Genomic DNA, 10,025 nt, shown 5'->3' with positions numbered 1-10,025 from the left:
TACATCGATTGTAAGCTCTTTGGGGCAGCCCATGATGTGCATAGTACCTAGCACAATGAGGCCTCCATTCCTAACTGCACCTCTAGGTGCTTCTGCCATTCAAACAATAAATAATAATCTATTCCTGGTTCTGGCAGGGAAGTGTTGTCTAGTGGTTTCCAACAGAGTAGCCAAGTACACAGTTACGGCAAATGCCTTCTGAATGGCAGCGAGTCTGGGGCTTGGATTTGTTGTATTCCTGACCAAGGGTCTATGTCCAATTTTGCCACAGGGTACGGGCTCTGTAAAAATGTTGCCTCCCTCATGGAGAGGGCTCCAAGGCCTTGCTCAGTTGTGGAATGCACAGAGATCCTCTCAGCAACCAGTAGGTCTCCAGACTCCCAGCTCAGTGCATCTTCCCCTGAGCCCCCAGGTGCTGAGCAGTGGAGGTGCTCTCCCCAGATATGTGGGGGAAGAAGGGAGGGCAGTGAGTGTTAGGGAGGAAGGGCGGGGTGAAGGGGTTAGGGTGGGAGGTGAGAGGACAGAGTGGAAGGGGTCCAGTGGGGCAGACAGACAGGGAGAGGGGACAGGGGTGTAGGGGAGAGAGGAGCTATGGAACCAGGAACCACAACCCAGGGCTGACGCTGGCAAAGCTGCATGAGCACAATGTGGGATGTGGATAAGGAATGAGGTGGGGAAGGGAAAGAGGGAACTTACCCTGCTGGGAGCCCCATTGGGGTGCAGCCTCATGGGGCTGTGGGGAAGGGTCTAAGAGTACAATGCCCCCCCCCCAGGGTGAGATCTCATAGGGCTGGAGCGGGGGTCTACGTGTACAATGGACCACCTCCCCCATGTTCCTGCCCCTCACTGGTCTGTGCAGAGAGCAGAGGTGATAAGCTGTGGGTATGAGGGGCTTCTCCCCCAGGGGGTGACATTCCCTGCCCCCACAGGCTGGCCCTGTCCTAAAACTCCCATTTCTTGGGCTGCTTAGGGCACTATGACTGGCTGGTTAAAGAAGTACCCCCCGCCCCCACAGTCCCTGAGAATGCGCGAGGGCTTCCTGTGGATGGGCACGCCCCACAGGGGGCTGCTCACTGGCCAGTCCACCACACTAAACTGCAGCCCCTCTGCCAAGCCAGACCCCTCTGTAGTTCACACCACGGCCATCTGCCCAATGCCTGCCTGCAGGCAGCCGTACAACCACAACTCCATCTGTGTGCCGGCAGCCATCTCCCTGGGGGCGGAGACAGGAGGCAACACTCCAGCATGGGGAAGGCATACCAGAATCTGCAGTCCCTCGTCCGGGTTAAGGTCCCAGCTTCCCCCCCACCCCTAGTCTTAGCATAACCCAATGGCCAACCCCTGACCTCAGGGATCAGGGGCTGGGGAGCACCCAATCCATGGGTCACCCAGCGTGGCTGACCCCAAGCATTCAAAAACCATGAGTCAATCAGACAATCTCCAAAATCTCCGAGGCTGCTGGGCCTGGCAATGAGCAGGGAAAGTGCCACTGCTGCATCAACTTACAGCAGCAGCTAAAGCTTCAGCGCCTCACAGGTGAAGCCACAAGGAGCCTCGCTGGGTCCTGCCCTGGGGTAACGGGGGCTGTTCCCCTGGCGACAGGCTCCCTGCATCTCCATCCCTGGATGGTCCCAAACATCCTCCCAGGCTGAGCAGGCACAACCAGCTCCAAATCCAGCCTGAGCTGCCTTCCCTCTTCCCACCTGCGGCCCAGCCCAGCTTCTCCTCCGCCAGCCACTTCCCCCATGCTGCACATTGGCCCAACCCCACGGCTCTGTGCATCCCGCCCCGGATCCCCCCGTCCACATGGCTCTGTGCATCCCCCCCATCCCCGTGGCTGTGTGTATCCCCCGACACCCCCATCCCTGTGACTCTGTGCTGGGAAAGCGGCAAGAGAGCATGCCCCCCCCAACACTAAGACATTAGCTCAATAATCTTCAAATGCCACCTTAAAACCTCCCTGTTCTCTTTAGTCTGTGACTGATTCTCTCTCTAAAGTATTTTACCAGGCCGCATATTAAGCCTGCAATATGCAAATACAGCATGTAAGGCAGCCTAACCAGAATTGCAGCTCGAAAGCATGCTGTGCCCAGCTCCTCAGGTTGTTAGTGACGGCTCTGTGCATTTCAATTCACGCCACATTCCCGTTCCTGATGCAGTGCTGGAGTGCCCTGCCAGCCAGCAGCTCTGGGTTCATCCTGACCCCAGCTGGCCTGGGCAGGCACCAAGGAGTCCAGGCGCCAGGGGTGAAAGTAAGTCTAGGGACTTACCGGTATGGGCTGTGCTGGGGCCGGCTCTGGCCCCTGGAAGGGGCGGTCCACAGGCGGAAGGGGCAGGGCTGGGGGAGGTCAGAGCCAGACCCAGCCCACCCTGTACCGGCAAGTGCCTATTTCCTCCTTCCCGAGGTAACAGTGGTAGCCTGGGGCTCTGGCAGTGGTTTAAAGGGCCCGGGCGGTAGCGGTGGCTGGAGCCCTGGGCCCTTTAAATTGTCCCCGGAGTCCCACCGCCGCTTCCCCAGGGCTCCAGGGATGGGGCTCCGGGGATGGGGCTCTGGTCGCCACTACCGCCCCATGCCATTTCAATCGTCCCCGGAGCCTGCTGGAGCCCTGGGAAAGTGGCGGCGGGGCTCTGGGGACGATTTAAAGGGCCCAGGGCTCGGCAGCCAGGGCTCTGGCAGCAATTTAAAGGGCCGGGGGCTCCAGCCACTGCTGGGAGCTGCAGGCCCTTTAAATTGTGCCTGGGGAAGCCGATCCACCCCAGTACGGTGCACCGGCTCTTGCCGATATGCCATACCGGGGCCTACTGGCTTACTGTCACCTCTGCCAGGTGCTCTCCTCCTCCGCCAGTGCAGGCACCTTCTACCCTTATGGGCTTGTACCAGGACAGTGTGTGGGCTGGCTTTATTTATAACCATGCCCACCCTGTACCTGCCCACCCCTCCCCCGTCACTGCCCCAACCACGGCAGCACAATGGCGTCTGGGATGGTATGACGGTGCCTGTCCCAAGAGCTGGCCAGGGCTGGAGCAGGAGGGCTCAGAGGGGTCCCAGTCCCCAGTGCAATGATGCACCGGGGTGAGCTATGCCGACACCAGCCCTGCCCGGATGCACAAGGGCAGCTCGATGGGGACTGGAATCCCCGGGGTGAGCGAGGCCCAATGAGGGTTTGATCTGAGCAGAGAGAACTGGCTCAGTACCAAACTGATGGTTCCTAAAACTCAACCAATCGTCCTCCCCCACCCAGAGAAGGAGGGGCGCTGTGGGGTCTGGGCTCAGTGGGGCAGGGCAGGGGTCACACACTGCAGTGTCCCCCCATCCCCCTAGGATTTCTCTGCTGAAGGTCACATGTGCTCCTCCCTCTGTCCAGCACTGCTTGAGGGCGCGATGCAAGGCCTGGGCCCCTAGGCAAACCCTCCCGCCCTGCCCTGGGCTGCAGGCAGGCATGAGCGCTGGAACCCTGCACTCCATCTGGTATGGGCTGTGTCCGTTCCCAGGAGGACGATACAGCACACCCACACTCCCCAGTCTCAAAGCCAGGCCTTGGCCCCCCATTCCGGCCTGCCGCACCATGGCTCTGCAGCCCCCAGGGACCACCCACAGCTGTGTCTGTCTCCACGGAGGTGACTGTGGGGGTCAGAAACAGAAGCCAATCTCATAGCTGAGCACAAATATCTGCAGGGAGTGGGATGGCCAGACACTGAAGTGCCAGAGTGGGGGCAGGGGCATGCAGGGTGCTGTTTGCGGGCTCAGGGTGGTGGGCAGAGCAGGGTCTTGGCAATAGGTGAAGCAGACAGCACCTCTCTCTACCCCTCCTTGGCCAACAACGGCCCCATGTGCAAGGAAGGGCTGGCTGGGGCCATGGGCCGAAGGGCGGCTCGGAGTAGGGTGGGGGCACACGTGATAAGCGTGATGCTTTATCTGTCCCCATACACAACTGTTTGTCTGTCTGTCCGTCTGGGGGGAGTGGGCCCTTGAGGCACCCATGCGCCCCACCCACCTGTTGCAAGTCTCATTGGCACCCGCTTTGGGTGGGCACTGTGTGCTGGGATGTAGAGGAACATGCCTGGCGCTTTGAGCTGCCTGGCCACCATTACCCCCTGCACTCCAGCAGGGGGTGCTGCTCTCTCAGCTGGGTTGGCCCTGCCCTTTGGTTCTGGGCTCCCCCAGTGACTCTGGATGCCCGACATACCTGAGCTTTGCTGTGCTGCTGGGATGCATCCGGGGAGATGGTGTCCTGTCACCTCCCTGGTGATTTCTGGCTGTGGATACGAGCAGCACCACCTCACCCATCCCAGCTAGGCCTGCTCCTCTGCCGCCTGCCAGTCCTCTCTGGAGTCCCGGCTGTAACCTCTGACTTTGGAATCTTTGCTGCCCAGAGCCTATGCCAGGACACAGCTGAGCCCTGCCTGATGCCAGCTCAGGACTGATCAGCTTCTCCGGGGAGTGCAGTTTGGGAGCCCAAGTTCTCTCTGTTAATCATCCCGATGAAGACGTCGGAGGTTGGTGGGAGGGGTTCAGTCCAGGGTATGACTCCAGTGCATGAGTTGTGCTGGCAAAGCAGCCTGCGCGCGTGGGACAAGGAGATCCAGCTCCGCCCCCCTCCCAGCAACCTGTCCTGAACCCCATCGCACCCAGCCAGCAGCGTGCAGAAGGGGGAGGTTTATAACATGGTACTTGGACAAAGGCACAGAAGGAGGAGTCCCACCAGCTGTTCCAGGCCCTGCCCGTTCGAGCTGACAGTTCACCCCATCCCACACCCCAGCCTCGTAGCTGTGTGCCCAGAGGTGTGGGAGCATGTGGGGCACCTGGCCATGCAGGCATTGTTCTGCGCAGGTAGACACTGTCCTTTGAGCTGGGGCAGGAGTAAACAGGGAAGCCCCAACCAGGATGAGCAGGCCCTGGTTCTGCACCACCACAAGGATACGCAAGTGAGACAAAGAGGAAGGCTCCCCAGCTGGATGAAGGACCCAGAGTCAAAGCCAAGGATGGAGCAGTCAGTTCTGACAAAGCAGTTCAGAATCACAGCTGGGACGATGACACTTGTTTGCATTTCCAAGCATCTTCCACACCCAGGTCCAGTGTCACGGACCCCAGGATTGGTGCTATGTGCCCTGCTTTACAACAGCATCTAGGAGGAACCCCTTTGTTAGGCCAGACCCCCAAGAGCTTTCACTTGTCCTTTAGGGTTGACCACACGGCCTCACTGCCTCCTGAGACTGAACCCCTGGGCTCCAGCATTCCTGCTTCCAGTCGTGAGCTCTGCCCAGTGAGAGACAGTCTCCTGGGAGAGACTTGCCCACTCTGCAGGAACTAACCCACCTCAGCCAGTATTTGCAGTGACCCTCAAGCAGCGTTTTCAGAACAATTGGGTTTATTAGATGACTGGAACCCAGCATAGGAAGTCCCTAGGTCAGCGCAGACACAGGAAGGTGAAAGCAAGGACCATTCTGCTCAGCCCAGAGCAACTCACAAGCCAAGATATAGTGAACCCCATTTTCTGACTTCCTTCCTCAGTCCTCTCCCAGCTGAGAGAGCCAGGCTCCTTCCAGAAGCCAAATCTTTACTTCCCCCCTCACGCCTCCAAGTCCTTTGTTCTGAGCTGGGGTCTCTGCTCAGCTTCCCTGCTGAGAGGCAGGGAAATCCTCCTGCCTCTGGGTCTTTGGTTGCTAGGTGTCTGTATCCTGGTGACTGGGTTTTCCATAGACATGGGTTGGCCTCAGTGAGACAGCTAGGCAACACCCATCCACCTATGTCTCTTGGTCTGCCCTGAGAGCAAACTTAATCCTGTTGCCCCCACCTCCCCTCCACACCCAATAAAACAATAAATAAAGTAGCAATAAAACATATGCAGGATAAACTGAAGTACTGGGTCTCAGTTCCTTGCCGATGGGGCTGGGTCTTGGTTCCTGGTTAGAGGGGCTGCCACTTAGTGCTGATTGGGGCTAGATGAATATTTTCAAAATTCACAGTTTGATGGAAAAATCTGGCCCGCATCTGGGGAATGTGTTGCTAGCTGTGGGCTCTACTGCTGCCTCTCCAGGGCCTGGTCCTTCACCTCCACCCTGCTGCTTTTGCTCCCGCAGGCACTGGCCTTTGGCACAGCACTGAGGACCTGATCCAGCCCCACTGGCGCTAACGTCCAAATGTCCAGGGACTTCAGTGGCTTGGGATCCAGCCCTTGCTCACATGCCCAGTGCTTTGTCTCCTCTGCAACGGGGGACTAGCTGCAGTTTCCCCATGGCTCCTGAAGGTATAATTGTGCAGATGTGCAATAGGGTGTAATTAGGGGGAACTGGAGAATTAAATGTGGGCGTTAAACTTGCCAAACACACAATTCGCTTTATGCTTCAGACTCAAATCATGTTAACAGCAACTCAGAAAGTAATAAAGGGAAGAAAAGAGGAAGAAGCAATAATTACCACTGAGCGGAGATTAATAGCAGCCTCGGTCAATTATGACAGGCTTTTCCCTGTCTCTGAGCAGTAACATGCCGCTGCCTTTACTGTTATCTTCAGTACAGGTTCCTACGCAGCAGACGCCCCTTGGGCGTCTCAAAACAGTTGCCCCAAAAGCTGGCTTCCTGCCCAGCCATGTGCACTTGCCTCCCCATCCCTAGCATGCGAACCTGAGCCTTGGAGCATCTCACCTCTTGTAGCTCAAAGAATGTAAAATTAAATAGCATCCAAAAGCAGGAGAGAGCTTTCTCTCCGACACCACCTGCGTAGCCATTCGTTGACTTCCATGATTCGACGGTCTCTACCCAGGCCTTTTCCTTCCTCGGGGAGGATGGACGAAAACACCACTTGCGCCTCAAACTCCTTTATCCTTCTTCCAATTTAATTCTGAATCTAATTTTGGGCCCAACTCTGTTAGTAACCTGTGTACAGAGAGGAGTTAATTTACCAAGCGATTTTTGAGTTGACTGTGTCCCTTTTAACTTATGGGAAAGGGGTTTCAATGTCTTTTCCCCATCCATCTAATTTACATAATGCATCCTTGGTGATGTCATCTTTGTGCTTGAAGGGGAATTGAACTGCAGATATGACATCACCTGAAAAGCCCAATCAGTGCTGAAGTCCTATAGGCTAAGAACTATATCGGGAGCAGTGTCCACAATCAGAGGAGGAATGGGGACAGCATGGAGCCGGAGCACCTGTCTAGAATGAATCACTCTACTCCCCCATGTCACATGCCCCATCATGCCCATACATAGAGCAGTGACTCCAGACATGAGCTGTTAATATTCACCGCATCTGCCCTTGGGATGTCCCAGACTCATCACACCTTGTCAAGTTGGACACAGGATATTTGTAGATAGGTGGAAAGAAATCTGGATTCAGAGTGAGCAGACACCACCAAGTCCATGTGGACCAAATCCTGCCAGTTGCAAAAAAGAAATTTTGAAGAAACAAGTTTCTGGGAATAGAAATATTATACAAAATCTTCATGTAAAGAAACGTTTTACATTAAAAAATAAAATGTTTAAAGGAGCTCTTCAAAAACAGAGTTAGTTTGCTTTTTAAAGTTATGCCTAAATAAATTGCCCAGAATACAAAAAACCCCAGCCAACCAAAACCTGCTCTAAAGACTTATCACTTGTAAATTGTAAAGAAAGCTTTACAATCCAGCGTATAGTATAAAACCCACAACTGATGGTTTTTACATTAAAAAATGATTTTTTTAAAGGACAAAAGCCCTGGCTTTCTGAGCGCAGGAAGTTCAGTGATAAGGCTGCAGCCTCTGCCTTGGTTACCTGAAGAAACAGTCCAAAGACCTTCCCCCTCCTTTCCTGACTTCCCCCCCCCATTTAAAACTGTCATCTTTTCCTGTTCTTTTGGTTAACATAGTTTTTATTCATCTCAAATAAAGTTTGGAGTTTTTTTAAATAAACTTTTAAAAAATGATTGTGTATGCAATGTAGTTGTAATGTGCGGTCCCAGGATATTAGAGAGACGGGGGCGGGGGGGTGGCTTATGTAATATCTTTTATTGGACTAATTTCTGTTGGTGAGAGAGACAAGCTTTCCAGCTACACAGAGCTCTTCTCTCAGATCTGAAGCAGGGTAAGACCTGAAGAAGAGCTCTGTGTGGCTCGAAAGCTTGTCTCAGAAGAGTTTCCAAATCTCACGAGATAAAAAAGCAAATCAAGGCCAAAAATCAAGCCAATCCTGCTTCAAAACAAGCCCAAAACAAGCCCGATCCATTTTCACTCCCAACAAATAAGCCCCAAACAAGCCACACTTCAAAAGGGGTCAGAGTAGCAGCTGTGTTAGTCTGTATCCGCAAAAAGAAAAGGAGTACTAGTGGCACCTTAGAGACTAACAAATTTATTTGAGCATAAGCTTTCGTGATGCATCTGATGAAGTGAGCTGTAGCTCACGAAAGCTTATGCTCAAATAAATTTGTTAGTCTCTAAGGTGCCACAAGTCCTCCTTTTCTTTTTTCAAAAGGGGTGTTTTTGAAAAAATTCCATAATGTATTTTTAGCAATAATGTAGAGTACACACAACAAAAAGGTATATTATGAACTTGTAACCATTCTGCCAGACAGAGACTGCAGAAAACAGGGATAGGTTCAATATGTTGGGGGTATTTTTCTTTCAACAACTTTGAAAAAAGACTTTGAAAAAAAGTCTTCTTGTCTCCACTCCGGCTCCTCCCCCAGGCTCCCAACCACCCACCCCTCGCGCCTGTCTGGCCGCTCCCCCGCCCACCACTCGTGCCTCTCTGTCCCCTCCCCCAGGCTCCCAACCGCCCACCCCTTGCGCCTCTCCAGCCACTCCCTGCCCACTGTTTGCACCTCTCCGGCTTCTCCCCCAGGCTCCCAACTGCCCACCCCTCGCGCCTCTCCAGCCACTCCCCCACCCACCGCTTGTGCCTCTCTGGCTTCTCCCCTAGGCTCCCAACCGCCCACCCCTCGTGCCTGTCTGGCCGCTCCCCCGCCCACCGCTCACGCCTCTCTCTCCCCACACTCTAGAAGTGCTAAGTAAACACATGGCCTGCAGATAAGGTGCTATGGTTTTAATTTAAAAAACAGGGTTGTGGGGAGAGAAGTAAATTGGCCCCTTCTAGTTGTATTTAGAAACCTGCCAAAAGCACTAATCCAAGTTTCCCACAGATAGGTTCCTTTGAACTAAACCTCCTGTACTGCAGTCGAAAGGGAACTCTGACCCTTCCTCCGCACCACATGCAGTCCTCCCCTCACAAATGCTAAAGCACATGAAAGTTGTCAGTACAGCATCAACAACATGCCAGGCTCTTTAGAAGGGTATTAAGACCCGGTCCCTGCCCCCAAAGAGTTTATGGTAGGTAGGCAACATACCAATGCAGGGAGATGGAAAGAAGGCAATAGAAAGCCACATATCTGAACACCAAAGTAAAGCGCAGTGTCTGGTTAGTTCCCTAATTTTTTTAAGCATGTGTTGGCATGGAGGAGCGAGTGGGTACCTGGCAGCTTGGTGCTGAGAGGGGGATCCAACCAAAGCAGATGGAGTGAGAGTCGGTTCCCGCGGCTCTTGGTTCCCTGAATCCTTTCCCTCATTGGCCTGCAGTGCCTTGCCAATAGAGCTGACCTAGAGCGTTGGCCTCTCCCCATTGGCCCTGGGGACTATCAGTCTCCTCCATATCCTTTCTTTTGGTTGGAGGCATTGTGCAACTGGGAGCCAATCATGCTCTTCCATGGGAAATTCAAAAAAAAGCAGCAGCCACTCCCGGATTGGAAGCCCCAAACAAGCAACAATCAATAAGCCACTTAAAGCAGGAAGCCAAAACAAGAAGCAAGAAACAACAAGCTGCTTAAAGAGCTGGGAAAGCCCAAAACCAAGCAACTCAAAGAAATTACAAGCCAGGCCCACTTAAAACAAGTGAAAATTGGCTTGTTTTGAGCCTAGTTGGCAGTCGCCAACTGAAGTTGGTCCAAGAAAAGATGTTACCTCATCCCCCTTGTCTTTCTAAAAATGTAATATGCAAACCAGGACATGGCAAGAGAGCAGCCCTGGGCTTTAGGGGAACATTGATAACTTACTGAAA

This window comes from Lepidochelys olivacea, assembly GCF_965140295.1.
Source record: "Lepidochelys olivacea isolate rLepOli2 genome assembly, chromosome: 24".
In the NCBI taxonomy this organism is placed as follows: Eukaryota; Metazoa; Chordata; order Testudines; family Cheloniidae; genus Lepidochelys; species Lepidochelys olivacea.
This window is presented reverse-complemented; position numbering follows the sequence as displayed.